Below are 18,870 nucleotides of genomic sequence, written 5' to 3' on the forward strand. Positions count from 1 at the left end.
GTTCTAATTAAGTTGAAAAGCATCATTAATAGACTATGATCAGAATACCAGACAGGAAGAGCTGGATGACCTTGAAAATGCTAGCAGAAATGGGATGAAAATTGTGTAAACCACAGGTTTACATTCTTGGAAGCTACTAATATGGCTATAGGCCATGAGCTCAGAAACTGGAAATGACAACGAGACAAACATTGGGTGTAGTGGACAACACTTTGAACTACATCAAAACATCAGACATAATCCTGGCTTGCATTCAGGCAAACTTTTTCTGTTGTGGACAGAGAAATATTAATTGCATGATACAAGGAATTTGTCTGGAAGATTGTGTGCTGTTCTGGCTACTTATATTCAGGAATATAAAATCAAACAGTTGCAGCAAACACTGATAGGCTGACTGAAGGCATGAAGAGCTTATCTTATCACATGTAGATAGGAGAGTTTGTCCTTTTTGGACTAACATAAGGCAATCTGGGAGCTTATAGAACCGATCCCTATAAATACATCACGGGGAGAAAATAAGTCTCCAAGGAGAAAGAAGAGCTAAAGGAGCTATTTAAATTAAGCAATAATTTGGGACTATTTATACATTGACATAAGCTTGCCTTGAATAAATTAAAATTGCAAATTAGCAGACATTTCCTACCCACCAGGTTAGTCAGATTGCATAGTTGGCTTCCAAAAGTATCAGTGGGTAAATAGTGTTAAGGCAGATGACACTAATACATTTCGTAAGGGAATTATATGACGTTGTTGTCTATATTAGCATAGGTTGGGATCAGTGGCAGAAGATGTCTTTGCCAGCCACATGTCTTGTGTTTCTGTGAAAGCAATAACAAATGGAATTGCGTTACTACTGAATCACTACAGCACTATTACTACCAACCACTGCTTGTTTATTAACACAGCAGAGGTCAATTGAGTAATTCAATGCAGGTATTTGGCAAACTTTTGTTGAAAACTGCATGGCAGATTTTGATAATATATTGCTTTATATGTTAGATATTTTTGTACCAGAGGAAAGAAAAACATTATGGACACTTTTCTAAAGGGGGGATTATTAATGTTATTTGCCCTGTGAGATGAACTGAATGACTGACTTGTCCCACAACACTGTGGATTATATGTCTGTAAATAACTTCAGCAAATGGTGTCAGTCACAACAACGAGAGGGACAAAGACTTGCTCATACAAATTCTTTCCCATTTCTTTCTCCAATTTATTGTAGATACTTGCTGCCCTTTGCCCAGAGAACATTCTATGGCTACATTAGCTCATCTTTTACAGATGAAGGAAGACACAAAACAAGCTCCCAAACCAGAAACATTCAAGAAATAAATCTTGTGTAATGTGTTTTCCTTCAGAAAAGTTAATTCAGCCTGATGGACAGAAGCATTAGGTGGGAATGTATCCGTGTTAATAGGAAATTCTTCTAAAAAAAACCAACCACCAAATGAAACAAACCAAACTAAAAACAAGTGAAATTTCTCCAAAAATCTAACATACGTAAAATGTTTTATCAAGCTAAAAAAGGGTTTGCAAAAATTTAGTTGACCCTGATCTAAGATTTTTATCCCTGCAAATATTCAACATCTGAATCTCATTTGGAGCAAAATTTAATTTCTAAATTTACTGCCACAGTGAAATTCTAGTTCCCTCATAACACCAATTCAAACATAAAACACAGTGCACATGAAGTTGAGATCTTCATGGAAAATTCCTGATCTGCTAAGACATTCAGACCTTGCTCTCCAACTCCTATTTAGAAAAAATATTTTTTCTTATCAGGAATTGCACATGATAAATAATCAAGCGATCACTTTACCTTGGTTGACTCACAGAAGGTACTTTCCATCACAGCTGGTGGAGTACAGCTAATTTTTAGTGTCTGGATTTTACGGGTCAAGGTTCTGGGAGAATCTGAGGGAGGCAGTCAGGAACACAATATGGACAGATGATTTGAAATACTTGATGAAGGTTTTCTTAGCTGTTAGAGCTGACAAAAGAACCTACTGCCCTCTCTTCACAATAACGAGCACAGGTCAGTGATAGGATGTCATGATTTTCACAAGGTAATTCCAGTTCTCTCAGTCAAACCACAGTATTTGAGATCATGCAGACAACTTCTGCTCATGGCTACTAGTCTTTGGCAAACAGTCTTTTGAGTAATAAAACAGGTTGCCTACGGAAGCTGTGGGTGTCCCCTCCCTGGAAGTGTTCAAGGCCTGGTTGGATGGGGCCTTGGGCAGCCTGATCTACTTGGAGGTGTCTCTGCCCATGGCAGGGGTCTGGAACTTGATGGTCTTTAATGTCCCTTCCAACACAAACCATTCTATGATTCTATGAAATCTAGCTTGAGGAGATGTGATGTGCAATAAGTATTGCAGAGTTAAAAGTCTAATGTTGGACAAAATTTCTAGGCTAAGTAATCAACTACTTCAGTCATTTCTGCCTGAAAGCAGCCATATTTCTACAGGGAAGTCTCTGTTGATCAAAACTCTGTGGCTAATTGTCTTGGCAAGTTTTTTGTGTCAAAGCTTGAGCCATAAGCCTGTGTTTCCAACAAAGTAGTCTTTAACTAGTGTTAAAACTGGAGGGAAAAATAGCTCTTAAAGAAAATACAGAAAAAGCACTGACCAGACATGCAGTGGCATAGAAGAGCTGTAGCTAGAAAATACTTTCAGCTGAGGAAACCCAAGGCTAGTCCTATGCCACACTCTGAAAATGATAAGTTCAGTTCTGATCTTTTTGCATATTCAAGAATTTCATGAAGCAGAGGAATGCCAAGGTGAAGAGATCTCGACAGTTTAGATTTCCTTCCTGACTCTGTCACAGTTCTGTCACCCAGCAAATTACATAGTTACTTTGTGCTACTCTTCCCCCCTTTATAAAAATGGGATAATGGCAATACATACTTTCCATCCTTGTAGCAATATAGGGCATAAATATCTTGAGCCTAGGGTTATCTTTCTACATCTTCTTGATAAAACTCACAGTACTTAAAAGTTTCCAAGGATTTGACTCGATCGAATGATACAGATGATGTTTGTCATTTCTGTGGAGTTCCATTTCTTCATTTGGTTCTGAAACACATGCTTTGGAAAAAAAAAAATTCAAAAAGTGCTTTAAGGTATTTTCAGTCACTTGACGACAGCTAATGGATTCAAAAGAGCTGCCATTGAGAGTCGACTCTTCTTTAGAATAGGAACACACAGAAACAATAACCTGTGTACTTTTTTCTTTTGATCTAATGATGCCATGAAATATATTTGCAACACACCATATTTAAACGGTTCTGTATTTGCTTGCATTTGTTGAAAAGAAAATAATGCGTAAAATCAAGCTTGCAATCAAGCTTGCAATCCTCCCAGTGCTCAGCATTTGTGCTTGTCTATGTCTCCAAAGTGATAGGACTGGCACTGTTCATTGTTTTCTCAGCTCACATCCAAGTTCTTCATTTCCTACCAGAGACACCAGCTTCACATGACCTGTTCTCAGTGCTTTTTTGTTTGTGATAGTCAGCTTTGGCATATACTGGTAAAGATATGTGGCCCACTTACACTCTCTGCATAATCATATGTGCTGTTATTTGGGCACAAGCTACACAGCTAGCTAGGCAACATTTTTCTATCAGCTCTTGCATCTATGCATCTTCTAACTACCCACCTCTCATTCCATCGTATCATATCATATCATATCATATCATATCATATCATATCAATCAATCTTTCTAATAACTGTGCCAAGACAACACTGAAGATAATGGTGACATTTCATACAAGAACATAAGGTGAACAGACAGCTTGTGCTACAGTCTTGATGAAAATGAAAATTAAATAATCTGTCTGGATGACATTTAGTAGATAATTAGTACAACAATTACACTAAGTGAAGCCTTTGTCAGAGGGACAAAACCTTTTAAGGGTCTAACAATTCTGGCCAAGTAAAAACATTCACCTGCCAAGTAACTTTCGCTGAAGTTACCCTGTAAGGATCTAGGACTATCTTGGGACAGAGGCATTTGACTGAAATTAGGTAAAATTCTGAATTCTGTTCTAATTGTGGTATATCTTTTGGCAAGTGATCTCAGCCCAGGTAATTCAGAGAATGGAGTTGTATCACTGCTTCCCAGTTCCACTTGCTTAACTATTTTCACACAAGTTTACTAAAACGACACATTTGGCACTTGCTGAAACCACAAATAAATGCAGAAAGTTTAACATCTTAGCTACAGTTTAGACCCTAACACACTTTACAAACACTCTTTCATTGTTAGTACAAGGGGCATAGGGGTAAAGATAGAGCCATCATTTTCTTTATTGGAAGTAGCACAGCTAAAAACATCTACCCAAAGATCTGAGTAGTGAATAAAAGCATGAATCTAACCTAATAACATGATGTGATGATGATGTGAAGATTCATGTAGAATTCTGGTATTGAATAGAGCAATAGACACCTGAGGAAAATGGGCACCCTAATGAATAAAGAGAGTAGTGCATCCTCTGGGAAAAAAACCTCAAAACAAAACAAAACAAAAGAAAACAATCAAGAGATTCTTCATCCCTAGGATGAGCACTTGCCATATAAAAAGAAATTAAAGAAGTCTTGCTGATTCATTACCAGGGTGTCTTTAGCCAGAATCCAGCACAGAACTCAAGTGAGCTCCTAGGAGAGAACAAGAAAAAGGCAGGGATATATGATAGTTGCTCCCTAGTACTCCCCTCAACCTCCAAGTGTTTTAACTCAGGGGAATTTCTCAGTCTATGTTGTACGTCTGCTTTTCCAAAGGTTATCTCTTCCAAAATCTTATTCAGTCTTGATCTCCCACAAACTTTTTGCATCTGTAGCACTCCTTAGCAAGAGTATTGGAGGAAATGAATAGCTGTTAAGCATAAGATTGGAAAGAAAAGTGAAAAAAAAAGAACAAATGGCATCAATTGTGATATCCGTCCAAGACTTTGATGAATTATCTTAAAATATAACCATTTTCAGAACTGTTCCATTAGAGACATCTCTTATATTGCAGTAATGCTCCAGGCTTTCAGAATCCAATCAGTCTAATGATCAAATTCAAAAATTATGGTCACATGGATGCTGAAACCAGTCCAGGACACTGTGATTTGAATTTTAGTAGCCATAAAGGGAATAGGCTCAGAGGAACACAATGATTTCTTTGTTAAAATCAAGGTCTTCCTAAGAGTAACTGACCCTTGCAACACCACCAATTACTGGGGCAGATTTGCAGTAACTTGCCTTTCTAAAATCAAGGGAAGTTGTTCATCTAAATAGGACTTAATTCCAGGCATTTCAATGATCTATGCTATAGCAGAGGTCATACTACACAATGTTGCCTTCAACAGGCCTGTGACTTTTTCAAATGCAGCCCTTGTATATTTACTGAGAACATAGGGACTCTTTTTTTTTTTTGTAAAACAGAACAGGGTGCTGTTCCGTGGGGTTGACTTGGCTGAGATGATGTTAAAGATCCAGTGTTATAAAAGAAACAATAATTGAAATTAGTTTATTTGCAGTCAAATGTTTCTCTGCTTCTGGATAAAATAAATAGGTGTGAGGAAAGAGCACCTCTCCTTTGTGTATAGGTATATGCCTGTGAAAGGAGTTTACTTTCAGAATGGCAAAAATATCAACATTTGTCTTGTGGAATGGGTAGATTTGGTGCATTTACTTTTATAACTTCAGTAAAAGCTAGCAAGTAGGTTGGACGTGACAATGTGCGGCACATGAATAAGATTGTGCAACTTTCAAGAACTTTGCAAAGAGAATCAGGTGGCATGCATAGCAGAGTGCATCCTTTCTTCACAAAGGGAAACCAAATGATCAGGTCAGCTGCAGAACTGAGTGTTTGGGCAGTGGCAACAACAATCCTCACTTCCCTTCAGATGCAGGAGGAGCTTCCAGCATACTTCAGTTATATAGGAGAGAGACTTGAACCCTAACTCCTGAGCTAAACATCCTGAATACATGGGAGAGGGAAACATGTACTGGAAAGAGTATTCATGCTTTGAAAATTGATTTGTCACTGCCATCCAGTAAAGTTGGTGCCCAGGCACATACCGTGCTTTGGGTCACAGGCCCAAAAGCCTTACGTATTCCTTGATCCAACTCTGCATTAGAGATACAAGGTGGTGCATCTTGTTTGCATGCAAAACAATTTAAATTCCAGGTGTCTCATATTACCCCATTTGTTCCTATAGAATGTTTTATAAAGCTCTGTCTGGAAAGTGCCCCAGCACTGACTGGACAACTTGATGTTGGCAATGTTCTCACACTGCAAAAGCAAATGAGCTGCATGATGGGAGGCATACAGCAAAAAGAAAACAGGGAGGTGTTACTTCTGTGTTACATTCTTAGGTCAGTTGTGACTTGCCCTAATATATGCTTAAGCATGTGTCTGAACAGAGATTTGCACCTAAAAAGTGAGATTAGTTTGGGTAGGCTGGAAGCAGTCAAACAGTGTTTACCACACTGCCCAATAAAGGAGTATGGAAAAATGCAACAAAGGATTCAGAAGCAAAGCCATGTGTTCTGTGAAACAGCAGTTCTTATATAAATTTCACACAGAAAGTTTGACATCTCCCCTTTTCACACTCTTCGGGGAAAAAAAGTCCTTACAGCCAGGGCCTAAACAATTTTCTCCATGAGACACAGATGTCATGTTCCAGAAGCTCACACAACCACCCCTTCATTTTCTACTGAAACTTGCCTATGGAAGCATTCCACATTTGACACCAATAACTGCATAGCTATTTTCATCTCTCCACTGTCTTCTAGTTTTGCTTAATTGCGCTAGAATCTTCCAAAATCATTAGAGCAGCACACGAACACATCTAAGGTGTGGGATCCTAAAATCAAGAGCAGAAGGAAGGAAGGAAACTGTATACGTGTGCATGTGTGAGTGGAAGGGGGAACACAGACAAATGAAAATTGTTAAAAAGGTAACAACCTATATGTAATATGACCTATATATCTGAGTTGCCCACTTCTTTCAGTGCCATAGCCTCAGTGATCAATAGTTTTCCCATTATTATAAAAGGTGAGATACCACCCTAAGGAAAGGAATTCTTGCCAGAAACAGCATGAGCTGGTTTGCTTCCCAACAATATATATGGTACACCAAATATTCAGTCATGCTACAAAGGCTTTTTGCAGCAAGCAGATGTGTGTGTGTTTGCACATGTGAAGAATAATGAATGAAAATTGATTTGCTACCCAAATATAAATATTTTACACTACCAAGTGGACTCTACCTGTTGACTGCAAGCTGAATGCAATTGGAGGCTTCCTTTGCTTTCCTGGGTGCCTTTGCTATTGAATTTCTCTAAATAAGTAGAAAACCAAACCATTTCAGAACAATGATTCTATGATTATTCTAAGTCAAAGTCTTAGCCGTCATTATATTAGAGATGGGAGATCTGCTTTTGGTGATCCCAAGGTCTCTTTTCCCAACATCTAAAGAGTATGGTGGAATAAACATGTCGTCATTACTAAATTAATTTAATATTCTTCCCCAAACAGCATTTTCAGGACAATATGAACTGCGTTTCCTGGAAATCAGACTGACTATTTCATATTCAGATAAAAGTTCAGATAACAAGGACCAAGGCATATGCAGGGAGGACAAAGAAGCCTCAGGCCCAGATTCTCTGGAAGAATATTGTGTGTGTTGGGAGATGCCTCATAAAAAATTGACTGAAGCATGCAACTTTTTCAGGAGAAAAACATGGCTAGAAGAAACACGCCTAGGGAAGATACAAGTAGAGATTAAAGAGATAAGGCAGGGACTGAAGTGTAGGGATGTTTGCTATGGGGGACAGACTCTCATAGTGTAAAGATGAGAGGTGCCTTTTCATCTTGAGCTGGAACTTAACTGCACTTGACAGAGAAGTCATTTTAAGGACTCAAAACGACATCAAATTTGTTTTCTTCTGTAAATACACACCAATAGGGAGAGACACTTGGAGGATGGAACAAAGCAGCAGTAAGAACAGAAAGATCTAAGAACTTTGGGTTTTTTGACAACATCCCTCCCATCAAGTCACAAGGTTCAAGAAAGACCCCCTTGCTTTCTAAATGCTCCTCAGAGAGGATATGTAGGTGCAGCTAGATCAATTCTCTAGTCCCAGACTTGGTCAATGGTTTATGACTAAGGATTATGTGTGTGTGCTTATCTGTGGTTTTACCACAAGTCAGAATCTGGTTGCCTGTGAGGGCAAATCTCAAGTTAGTCGTTTTCCTGGGAGAATATCTGAGAAGAGACAGACGTGTGGAATTCTCTCCAACAAGGCATCCCTTTTTGGGGAAAGGTAGAGAAGTCCAGGCCCACTGACCTGTCTGTCAGGTAAGGTAATAGTGTGACTCCTCCTCTCAAAACAAGAAGTGTCTCAGGTGCCAGTTTTATACCTTTTGAAAACTTTTTGGCGCCTTTCGATAGAGTCAGACTAAGACAATTAGTATGTATTGATTAGCTCTTGACAAGAGTGCTGTGTGTTGTCGGAAGCAGGGATTCAGTGTTTTACCATGCCTCTGGGGTGTGGAGCTCAGTCTGTGCTTTTGGGGGTGTCTTTGTTTTTACCTGAAGCAGCACCAGGCTTCTCCCTTTGCCAGCCGCTCTCTTTTTGCAAAAGTCAAGCTTATTTTGCAGAATGAGCTGGCCTTTGGCAACTCACAGTGCTGCTGGTCTTAGCCAGTCCACGCTACACCTTGTTAAAAAGAGAAGAATATATGGTGTGGGGTTCCCCAGGAGTCTAATACAGCCTGAGTTATTAAGAGACTGGAGGATGAAATGAATATATGTATTAAATCTGCAGACAATGTCATGTTGGAAGAATCTAGTAGTTCTCCCGAAGTTAAACCTTGAATGTACTGTGAGGAGAACCTACTTTACCTTTTAACCAGCAGCTTGTAACACAGAAAGACATCAATATGATAATTGAACTGTGTTGCTGTGTGCATGTATGTGAGCCTATTTGTCCTCAGCTCACAAGGAATTTACATGATGAGGAGCACAGAGCCTAAAAAGAAGGAAAGAGGAGGAAAGATTTCAAAAGCTATACAGTGTTATACTCAGTTGTCTTACTAAATTTGACAAAGCTTGCACTGAGAAAAGCTTCACTTTGAGGGAGCACAGATCATTGTGGAGCTCTGAAGAGTGCAGAAGTATGAGCAACGTCTTCAGCGGAGAGAGATTTTCTTCCTGCTGTGCTGTTACACATTTCTGTTATTTTAGATATAAAGATGCATATATGAGAAAATACTTATAACATTAGTAAAAATACAAGGCAAGAATGAGGAGCTGAGAGTAAAACAACAACCAGCTGGCATAAACGGAGGGGACAAATAACTACACAATATGAAGATCCACTCATTTCTACTTTTCCAATAAGAATGGGAGCCAGAGGTTACATTTGCAGGTGCGCTGTATTCTCAAAATGGAGAAAGCTTTGAAGTGTACTCATACAGATATCTTTAAGATGTAGAGTAAAATCAGAGCACGATGGGAAGGGATGTTAACATAACTGCCATTCACAACACAGCCCCTCAGAGTAGTCATGATATATGCAGGATTATCTGTACTGAAGATAGCACTGATGTGCAGTAAGGAAAAGAGAACACTTGGCAGTTTTTTGCTTAAGCACCATCCAGACTGGAGAAGGATGTGGTCACCTGAAAGACCATCTGTCCTGGGAGGAGAAGCCCAGGCTCAACCACAGGCACAGTGAATCCTATGCCTCAAGCACTTCCCATGCAAACATTCACAGAGCGCAGGGTCAGAGCCTCTCTGCTGCCCTGGAATGACCTGAGTGCAGGGTACCTGTTAGAGGGCTGGGCTGCAGCATCCACAGCTATTCTCCTTTCTGCCATGCAAGAGTTCAGTCAGTGCTAAATCTGTAATTATATAAAACTTGTGGAAATCTGATTAGGAGACAGAAGTAGCTACAGTGTCTGCTGAAATCAGAAAACTTAATTTGGCTTTTCTTCTTACATTTTTTCTAAGTTCTCTTTGATGGGTGGTCTCTCGTACTAACTTGTGCTGCTAAAATATGATAGGGAATTTGAGACACCTCGCGTCCCATCAGGAGTCTGAGAAAAGTGAGTTTACTTCAACTCATGTTAGATCATTTAGATTAAAGGCAACCTATGTTTGGAGATACAAATTGCTGGTGGAATGTCTCTAATAATTCTATGCTAACATAGAGACTCAGTGACTGGGGAGCAGTTTCTCTTGTTTTATTTTTCTTTGAAAATTATGTTAATGTTTTTATTTCATTTGAGGTAAAAAAATATTTGCTTTTTTTGGTGGGAGAAAAAGATTTTAATTGTACTAGCAAAAAGCCAGAATCTTGGTTCTTGAGTAAGCAAGGACAATTATTCAAAATATTTGCATGTAATAGGAAGCATATTCATGTCAAGGGTGAAATAAGCCATTATTTTACTTTTAACTTTAAACATGTAATTTTTTCCAGAGCCAACAATTTCCTAGAAGTTATATGACTGATAGATGAAAAAGAAGAACTAAAAAGATTCCATGTTTCTTTCTTTTCAAAAGGAACAAAAAAAAAATAGGTGAACTCATTCACTAAAATGATGTTGGCCATTTATAGAATAATCTTTTATGAGAGTAGAGTTTCTGTCTCCTTTTGTTAAGCTTGATTAAAAAAATGAGCCTTCTTTAAGTCACATTTAAGGGTGATTTCCTTCAAATTATTGAGATAGGCAGCAAATTTCATTTAATCTTTCTCATCATTAGGTTTAGGCCTGATGAGTGCAAAGAAAACTTTTACTTGTCTGCATAGGCTCTGCGGGAGCTTTCGGTTCTGTTCTTTTTTTTTTTTTCTGAACACAAAAACGTTTTTATCAGTTTTTTAACTCAGTAGCACAACTTAGGTCCCTGAGTAAGAGTGACTGAGCTATCCTACAATCTGCTGTGAGAGTTGTGCAGTTCTGGCTGCTGGATGCACAGACTGGCCGTCTCCCAGCTGCATACAATGACAAAATATGATGTGTTTCATTCCTAGGACTCCCCAGGATGCAGTGCATACATAGCCATGGTGCCCACATAACTGCCCTCTCATTTACATTGTCTGAGCCCTAGAATTACTGAAGCATTGCCACATAGCTCTGAGGAAGCAGATGGTGTGCGTTCTTGACGTCCTGAAACCCCTTCTAGTAACTCCCATTAGTACAAACATGATCAAAATATCCATGACCTTGGGAGGAGGTTCCTGTGGGCACAATTCCCTCCCCGTGACTTCAACTTCATTGAGGCCATAGGATCAGGTCTGTAATCTTTGTTTATGTTGATCAATGTGGAGTCCAAACGTTCAGCACTTGCCAGGAATGCTCTACGCAAACAGCTCTCTAGCCTTCACATTGTGACTTTCTGAACTTGCATCTCTACTTCCTTCATTTTTCTTTGAAGTACAATTTATATCCCAGGCAGCAGTGAGAAGCTGAGAATTTACAGATCCCACATTTAATGTTAGTTTGCTTGGGAAAAGAATGGAGTAAAAATTGCCTGAAAACTAAATACGCATTTTCGGATTAATAAATATTAATAGCAAATCTTTGCATTATAGAGCAGCTTCCACCTGGAGGTCTTGCCTGGCTTTGTATGTATTAACACTCCAGTTCCATCAAAATCTATCAGAGTGTTCCCACTGGGAGTCTAAGAAAATGGATCATAGTCATGTGGGGGTTTGATTATTATTATTTTTCACCCCTTCTTCTGGCTCGTAGCAATAGTGTTCCTCCTTGGATCTTGTCAGAGATTGGAGTATGTGCTCTGAACAGGCCTCCATCTGAACATCTCTCCTTGATTTGTGAGCTTAATTAGCCCTGAAGAGATTCTTTTTTCAAGAGGTGGTGACAATCTATGTGTTTGGTTTTCCCCTCCTCTATAAGCACAGGGGAGAGTTAATCAGAGAAGTGTTATCAGGAACAAGCATATGTATCTGCCTCAGGTGGAAGTGCAGGCTATTTCCGAAAGCAGGATTCAAAGCACTTCTTCTCTTATTTCCAAACCCCTCCTATCCATTAACTATTTCCCTGCTGCCAGTAGCCCTCTGTGTTACAGAAGGGATTGGATCAGAAGCAGCATTAACATGAACATGAATCAGAACTTTGTTAAAGAGTGCTCAGAATGAGAAGGTAGAGGATGATGTACCACCTTGAAATGAGTTGTATCTGTATAAAATCATAGGGTTTTTTTGGCTTCACTTTGCCTGGCAGCAGCACTTCTATGAAGAGTCAAAACCCTGCACTACAAGTTGCTTGGATGTGCTCCTCTGGGAGAGTCACAAGATCCTGGATAGTTCCAAGGCATCACCAGAGGCACAGCTGCTGCTTCCCATGACACAAGGCGACATTTGAGTTGTGAAGCCAGCAGGAGCCCAGAGCTGCCACCTCATATAGAAGCCAAATTTGGTCAGCTGAATAATATTTGTTTTCCCATTAGGGTACTTTTTTGTTTGATCATGCAGGCTATTTTCTTGTTTTACTCTCTCTTGCCTGCTTCTTGCTTCCTCAAATATTAATTCATTGAATAATTTCTCTCAAGACATCCCCAGTGCCAAAAAGAAAGACTAACATAACTCTGTGGAGAGTGAATTTTCTGCAGTCTGGTTTACTGTTGATGAAGGGTTTGCTTTGTTTTCATTTCATGAATGTAACCACTGCTCCAGAGTGTGACACTGCTGGATGCTTCTGGTTTTGCAGTTTCCAGTGAAAATTATATGCTTTTAAAATATGTTTTAAAAGACTTCTGAAAGTTTTGGTTTCAATTTTAAACAATTTGTTCTTTTCATGTTTGATTCACTCAATAGAAAAATAAATATTTGAGATTGGATGTTAGCTGGAAAGACTATTTTCCGTTCTCCCACTTCCCTCATCTCTAAATGAACAGACACACAGGCAAGTAATGAGCTCATGAAATGACTTGGCAGTTATTTTGGAAAAGAGGAAAACAATGAAGAAAGGAGTATATTTGTTAAAAAAGACAAACAAATCATGACTCATGCATTCAGACAGGAATCTAAGATTCAACTTTGATTTAAAACAGCACATGCAAAACAACGGTGTGGAGTAGTCTGATTCATCATGCTTTTAGAACAAAAAAAAAAATCAAAGAAATTTAATAACAATCTTTTTAAAAAATTAGTTCTGCACCACAAAAGCCAGACTGCTAATACTTTCTGCAAGGTATCCAAACCTATAATGTGGATCAGAAGCCAATATCCCTGTTAATAGGGAGAGAGTGGGAGTACCATTTTAGTTGCCTTGTCCTCAGTGCTTTGTGATAACTTTTGTCATGAATAAATGATTTCACAAGTGAGCTGTTGAAGTAAACTGACTTTAAATGACATAAAAAGAATAATTTTAAACAACAGAACCTTCTCAGTTTAAGGTGAAATATTAGATTCAATTCTTTCTTTCTTGTATCTGAAAGCCCTGAATATCTTTTGGAAAAAAACACACATAGAATATAAATGCTGCAGCAACTTTGTTTGCTTAGAGAATTTACGGACTGACTCAGTATAAAGTCAATCCATCCTCTAATACTCCAGCTGAGCCCAGGGGGTGTAATAGTGTGATAACTCTCTACAGTGTTTTCCATGGCTGAGATTTACCTTCAAAATCTAAGCCTTTTACCATCAATCACTTACCAAAGTGATTCTTACATTTCATGAAGCAGTAGCTAAAACCAAGCTACTCATGTCTAACACAACAGGGACCAAAAGCATAGACTGTGCAAAGAGGGGTTAAAGTATCTGTGCTAGTTTAGTCCAGCAAAAAAGGAGACTACGATGATTGCCAGTAGTGGCCACTGGCTGCTTACGTTAAGGTACCTGTGCTGCCATTTTTGAACCAGGGTAACAGCAGCAGAAACATACTGGGACCAGGGGGCTGTCCCTCAGGTAAGTGTCAAAAATCCAGAGTCATGGATGACAAAACACAGCCAACTTGACCTATTCATTCCCCCCGCTGGCTGAAACTGTAAAAATTAATTGACACCAGAGAGCACTCAGAGCAAGTAAGTCACTGCACACAGACCAGCCATCAGCTGCCAGACATTAACAGTGCTTGATTCCTACCTGACCTGACCAGATAGGAAAGAGTTTGCACTTCACTGCCTTTTCTGTGGGCTACACAGCCCTGCCTTACAATCCCACCTGGAAGTATAAATAGCCTTAAAATAACACGGGGTTTTTTTTAATTGCTCAGGATTTGACCTCTGACAGTGATAACATGAGAGGAGAGGCAGCCTTACATGAAAGTAAACAGCCTGAACCTTCTGAAAAGGGGATTCACTGCTGAAATTCCACTCATAAGTTCATACCACAAAAGCCAGTACCTTTCTCCTTTTTTGTTTTTCCTTTTTTCTTTTTTTTTCCTTTCTTTTTTGTTTTTAAAAGAAAGCAAAGAAAGCATAAAGCAGCTGAATGCCATTCAGATTCCAGTACCTCTCTTTCAGTCCTCCACTGTGACTTTAATTCTCACGTTCCTCCCTGGACTTCCTTCTCCTGCACCTCTGCAGGCTCATTCTAGCCATAACCAACTTCTGTCGCAAAATAGGGATTTTCAGCCATTCTGCTGAGGCAGCACTAGCATGAGCCACTGGGACTACAGATACCCCTTCTTTCCAATCAGAGTTAGTAAGAGCAGAGTGCTGTGGCCTTGATTAGTTGTGACTGAAAATGCTCCCAAGCAAGGGAAAGAGCAAAAGAGAGGGGGCCAGGATCAAATCTTTGCTGGAATGTGTTTTCCTTCCAGTAACACAGTTCCTTGAGTCCAAGGCTTGAGAGTGTACAATGATGTGTGGCATCCTCTTCCTCCACTATGTTTATGGAGGCTCACTCAGTTTAATAGATACCACAATTAAATCCCCCCTCACAAGCCTTAGTTGTGTCTCTCCCACCTATCTGGTGCTTAGATGTGCATCACAGGCTACTTGAAATTCTCCCATGTACTACGGAGATGAGTTTATTTTTTCTTCCCGGCCATTTGCCTGTTGAAAGATATCTTACGCTACAATACAGTGTCAGAGGGACATACTTCTCCCAGAACATTTCTGATTCATGAGAGGACAATCTTTGTGACAGAAGCTGAGGGCTTAAGCAATCTCTTTTCCCTTGCTGGTGACCAAAGGTCTTGTTCTTGATGCTGCTTACCGATATTCATCTCTTGCACAAAATTGTATTTATCTTGCTGCCATAAAGGAGACTGTCTGCGATGCATCTGGGAGCGCTGGAGATGAATACATGTTTATCTGAGGCTGCCTCTTTCAGGTTGCCTTAGCTCAAAGATAGGGAAAGGATGTTAAACCTTTTGTTTTCACCTGTGAATCAAAAAGCAAGCTCTGTGAGGGGCTGAGAGACTTTAAACAAGAAATAAGGAGGCTTGGGAATGCAAAGACTTCTTCTTTTCTTGTGAATAAGAAAATAGGAACAGAAAGAAATGGAACCGAGTAAAAAGGAAAGAGTAAACAGGTATGATGGGCAATGGAGAGAGGTAATGAAACAAGGCCAGAGCTAGGAACAGAGAAAAGGAAAGTGCAGGTCTAAATTCTGCAAGCCATTATCTCTTTCTGAAGGAAAATATCTAAACAGCAAATATAAAACCAAAGACACTGTGATATCCTTCTCAGGACTTTTTCCAGTGGAACACTGTATGGGGCTGCATCGATAACAGGCTGTTATCCTGTGCAAGCAGGGATCTGATTGCTCAGGAAGTAGTGTATCCCTAGGAAGATAGGATCACTGCCCCTCTGATCTCCCTGGTGGTTTGACCCTGAGGTGGTCTTTGAGGTGGTCTTTTGCCAAAGGTGGTCTTTGCCTAAGCTACACAGGGAAGAAATTGGGATAACAAAATGATAAGGACATATTTGGCTGAATGTTTACCTGATTATCCAGGAACTGCTGTCTCATTTCTCTTGCTCTTCCTGGAAATCAGGAGTCAAGCAGTGGCTGCTGAGGATTCCTTCCTGTCTCTGCAATTGCAAAGCTCTTCTTAGTGGGATATAAGAGGAGATGAAGAATCCATTGCATGTGTTAGAGATTCCAGGATGTCGTCCTGACTGTCTCCTTTTCCTTTCCTTTCCTTTCCTTTCCTTTCCTTTCCTTTCCTTTCCTTTCCTTTCCTTTCCTTTCCTTTCCTTTCCTTTCCTTTCCTTTCCTTTCCTTTCCTTTCCTTTCCTTTCCTTTCCTTTCCTTTCCTTTCCTTTCCTTTCCTTTCCTTTCCTTTCCTTTCCTTTCCTTTCCTTTCCTTTCCTTTCCTTTCCTTTCCTTTCCTTTCCTTTCCTTTCCTTTCCTTTCCTTCTGCTGTTTTTATTCTGTTTTAGCTTCAGGTTCCTTGTATTTGAGCATCACCATGATAAAAGTTAGGGCTTCCAGTTCAAGCACAGGGAAAAAAGGAAGCACAAATACTAATACTACCAACAACAGCAATAACAATAACAGTAATAATCACAATAATTTGGAAGATGTTATATGGTGCAGAATGAGTCAGAGACAAGTGAACAGGAGATGAAAAAAAGGCAGAAAAGCATAATGTGCTTTTAAATATGAAGGCCTGCGATAATCAGGCTATTTCCCAGGGACTTTTACTATCTTTCTGTTTTGGTTGCATTGTATTTTCTTCTCATTGCAAATACAAAACCCAGAGGTGTTGCTGACATGGAAGACTCTTCAGAATAAATGCTAATACAATCTCCCTCACCTCCCAGAGACAGTCTTTCATTTGGAACACTGTTTTTGATAGTTCCCAGTTTCAGCCTCTGAATCACAGAACAAACCAATGCAAGCTACAGCCTGGAAAGGAAAATGTCCACTTCTAAATTAAGGCTTTAAAATGCCATCGACCTGTACTTAAAAAGAAACACAAGATTTGTGTTGTTGTATTGTAACTGTTGTTGATGTTGTTGTTGTTGTTTCTGTTATTTCATAAGACATATTGGGGGAATCTAATCTAATATGCCACCCTGGCTTGCAGTGTTGAAGTCCATCAAATTAATTAACCAAGTGGAATTAATTAATTCCTTTGATACTTCTCAGTTTGAGAACTGAGAGTTTGTATTTTTTTAAACCTTCAAACTGGCAGCTGGAAGAAATTATTTCTGTTAAACAAATATGCACATGAAAAAATGTTCATGCTGAAAAGATTATTTTTTCTTTCTTGATCTAAGATTACTTGGGATTCTGTCTCATATTGTAGTTTTTCCTATTATCTTTTTCTCTCTCTACCATTCTAGATTTTGGAGTAGAAAATAAACAATATTTCAGGCCCAAATTAAGCCAAGCAATAAAGTGTTTACAATAGTATTTAGGTATGGAACTAGTAACAGGCTAAGTAGCTCTTTTCTTCTCCATTAACACTGGATGTTGTAATATGGGCTCTCACATCACATATTATGGTAACCACCAAGTGACTACACAGTCCTTTAAACTGGAACCGCATTTTGGTTCTGTTACTTCTTGTCTTGACTCTGTAACCATGGAAATCAGCAGCTTTATACATGTTTGTCTATTTGTGATTTTTCCACTCAAGCATCTTTTCTTTAGGTCAAGGGCCTAAACCACCACATTTTTGTCCCAAAATTTTGTCACAGGTCATGTTTACTAGAGCAATGGCCATTCACTCATTCTCCTCTGCATCCTCTTCAATAGCTTCAGATGTTTTCTGCAGTGTAGTGTAGAAAGCTACACACAGTAGTCCATCTAAAGCCTTGTTAAAGCTCAGATAACTTTCTGTGTTTTACAAGTGACAGTCCCACTTATGTGTTTTCTTCTCCCATGACATCACAAACATGACGTGACTTCTTCAACTGTTGCAACTTTTCAGCTCTCTGAAGAACTGCGACCTATTCCCTACGGCCTATTGTCTCCAATATACCAGAATTAGTTTGAACTCTTCTTCTTCAGTGTCTTTGCAAGTGTCTTCTAGGTAACACTCTGTAGTTTCAATAAACATGTTTTGTATTGCATGAGGCAGGTTATTAATGAAAAAGATGTGGGCTATAGGTCTGCAGAATTACCTGCAAAATACTCCGTTTGAAGATGGAATCACTGTATCATTACTGTTTCTCTCAGCTGATACCCAGCGAATATCAGTTTCATCATATCAGCTTCCCTCCCTCGATTTTCTTTTGTTGTCTCAGAGAATCCTTGCGCATCCCTTCCCTACTACCACCCCTTCTTTTCACAACTGAGGACAGAAAACAGGAAAATGCCCTATGAGATGCAGCTATTCAGTGTTCCTCAATGCCTGCTCACAAATCTGCTGAACCAAATTTCTCATACTTCTTCACTTTTCTGCTAGTCTGATACAGAGCACACAAAGCATCACCTCCTTTTTCCTGCAGCCTGGGAAAATACAACTTCTTATTAAAGAACATAAATATCTTCTTAATATTATCCTACCCTCCATGAACCCAATCATTTCCTTCTTTCTGACTGTATAAAAATTTTTCTCTGGCCATGCCAGATTCCCCGTCTTGGTATTTCTTGGTAAATTCATGGATTATCGGGATGTGCTACTTGGTGGAGGGTGGGGTGCGTGACAAAATCAAAACTAAAATCTAGTTCAGATACAACTATAAAACTGAGAAGAATAGAGAATCAAGGTCTAGAGTATTCAAAGACACCTAATCCAGTCAAAATCTTTTTTTATTTTAACATGCCAGTCTCTCTGGTTTTATTGTACCTAATATATTTGCATATATATTCCCTTGAATCCTAGCTAACATTTCCAGACCACGTTCAGACCACCTACTGCAGCATCTAATATTGATTTAGTCTATATAATTATATCTTTTGCCAAAAAGCAATGAGAAATATAGATACAGATGATGAGAGTCAT

Source organism: Cuculus canorus, chromosome 6, assembly GCF_017976375.1.
Source record: "Cuculus canorus isolate bCucCan1 chromosome 6, bCucCan1.pri, whole genome shotgun sequence".
Taxonomy (NCBI): domain Eukaryota; kingdom Metazoa; phylum Chordata; class Aves; order Cuculiformes; family Cuculidae; genus Cuculus; species Cuculus canorus.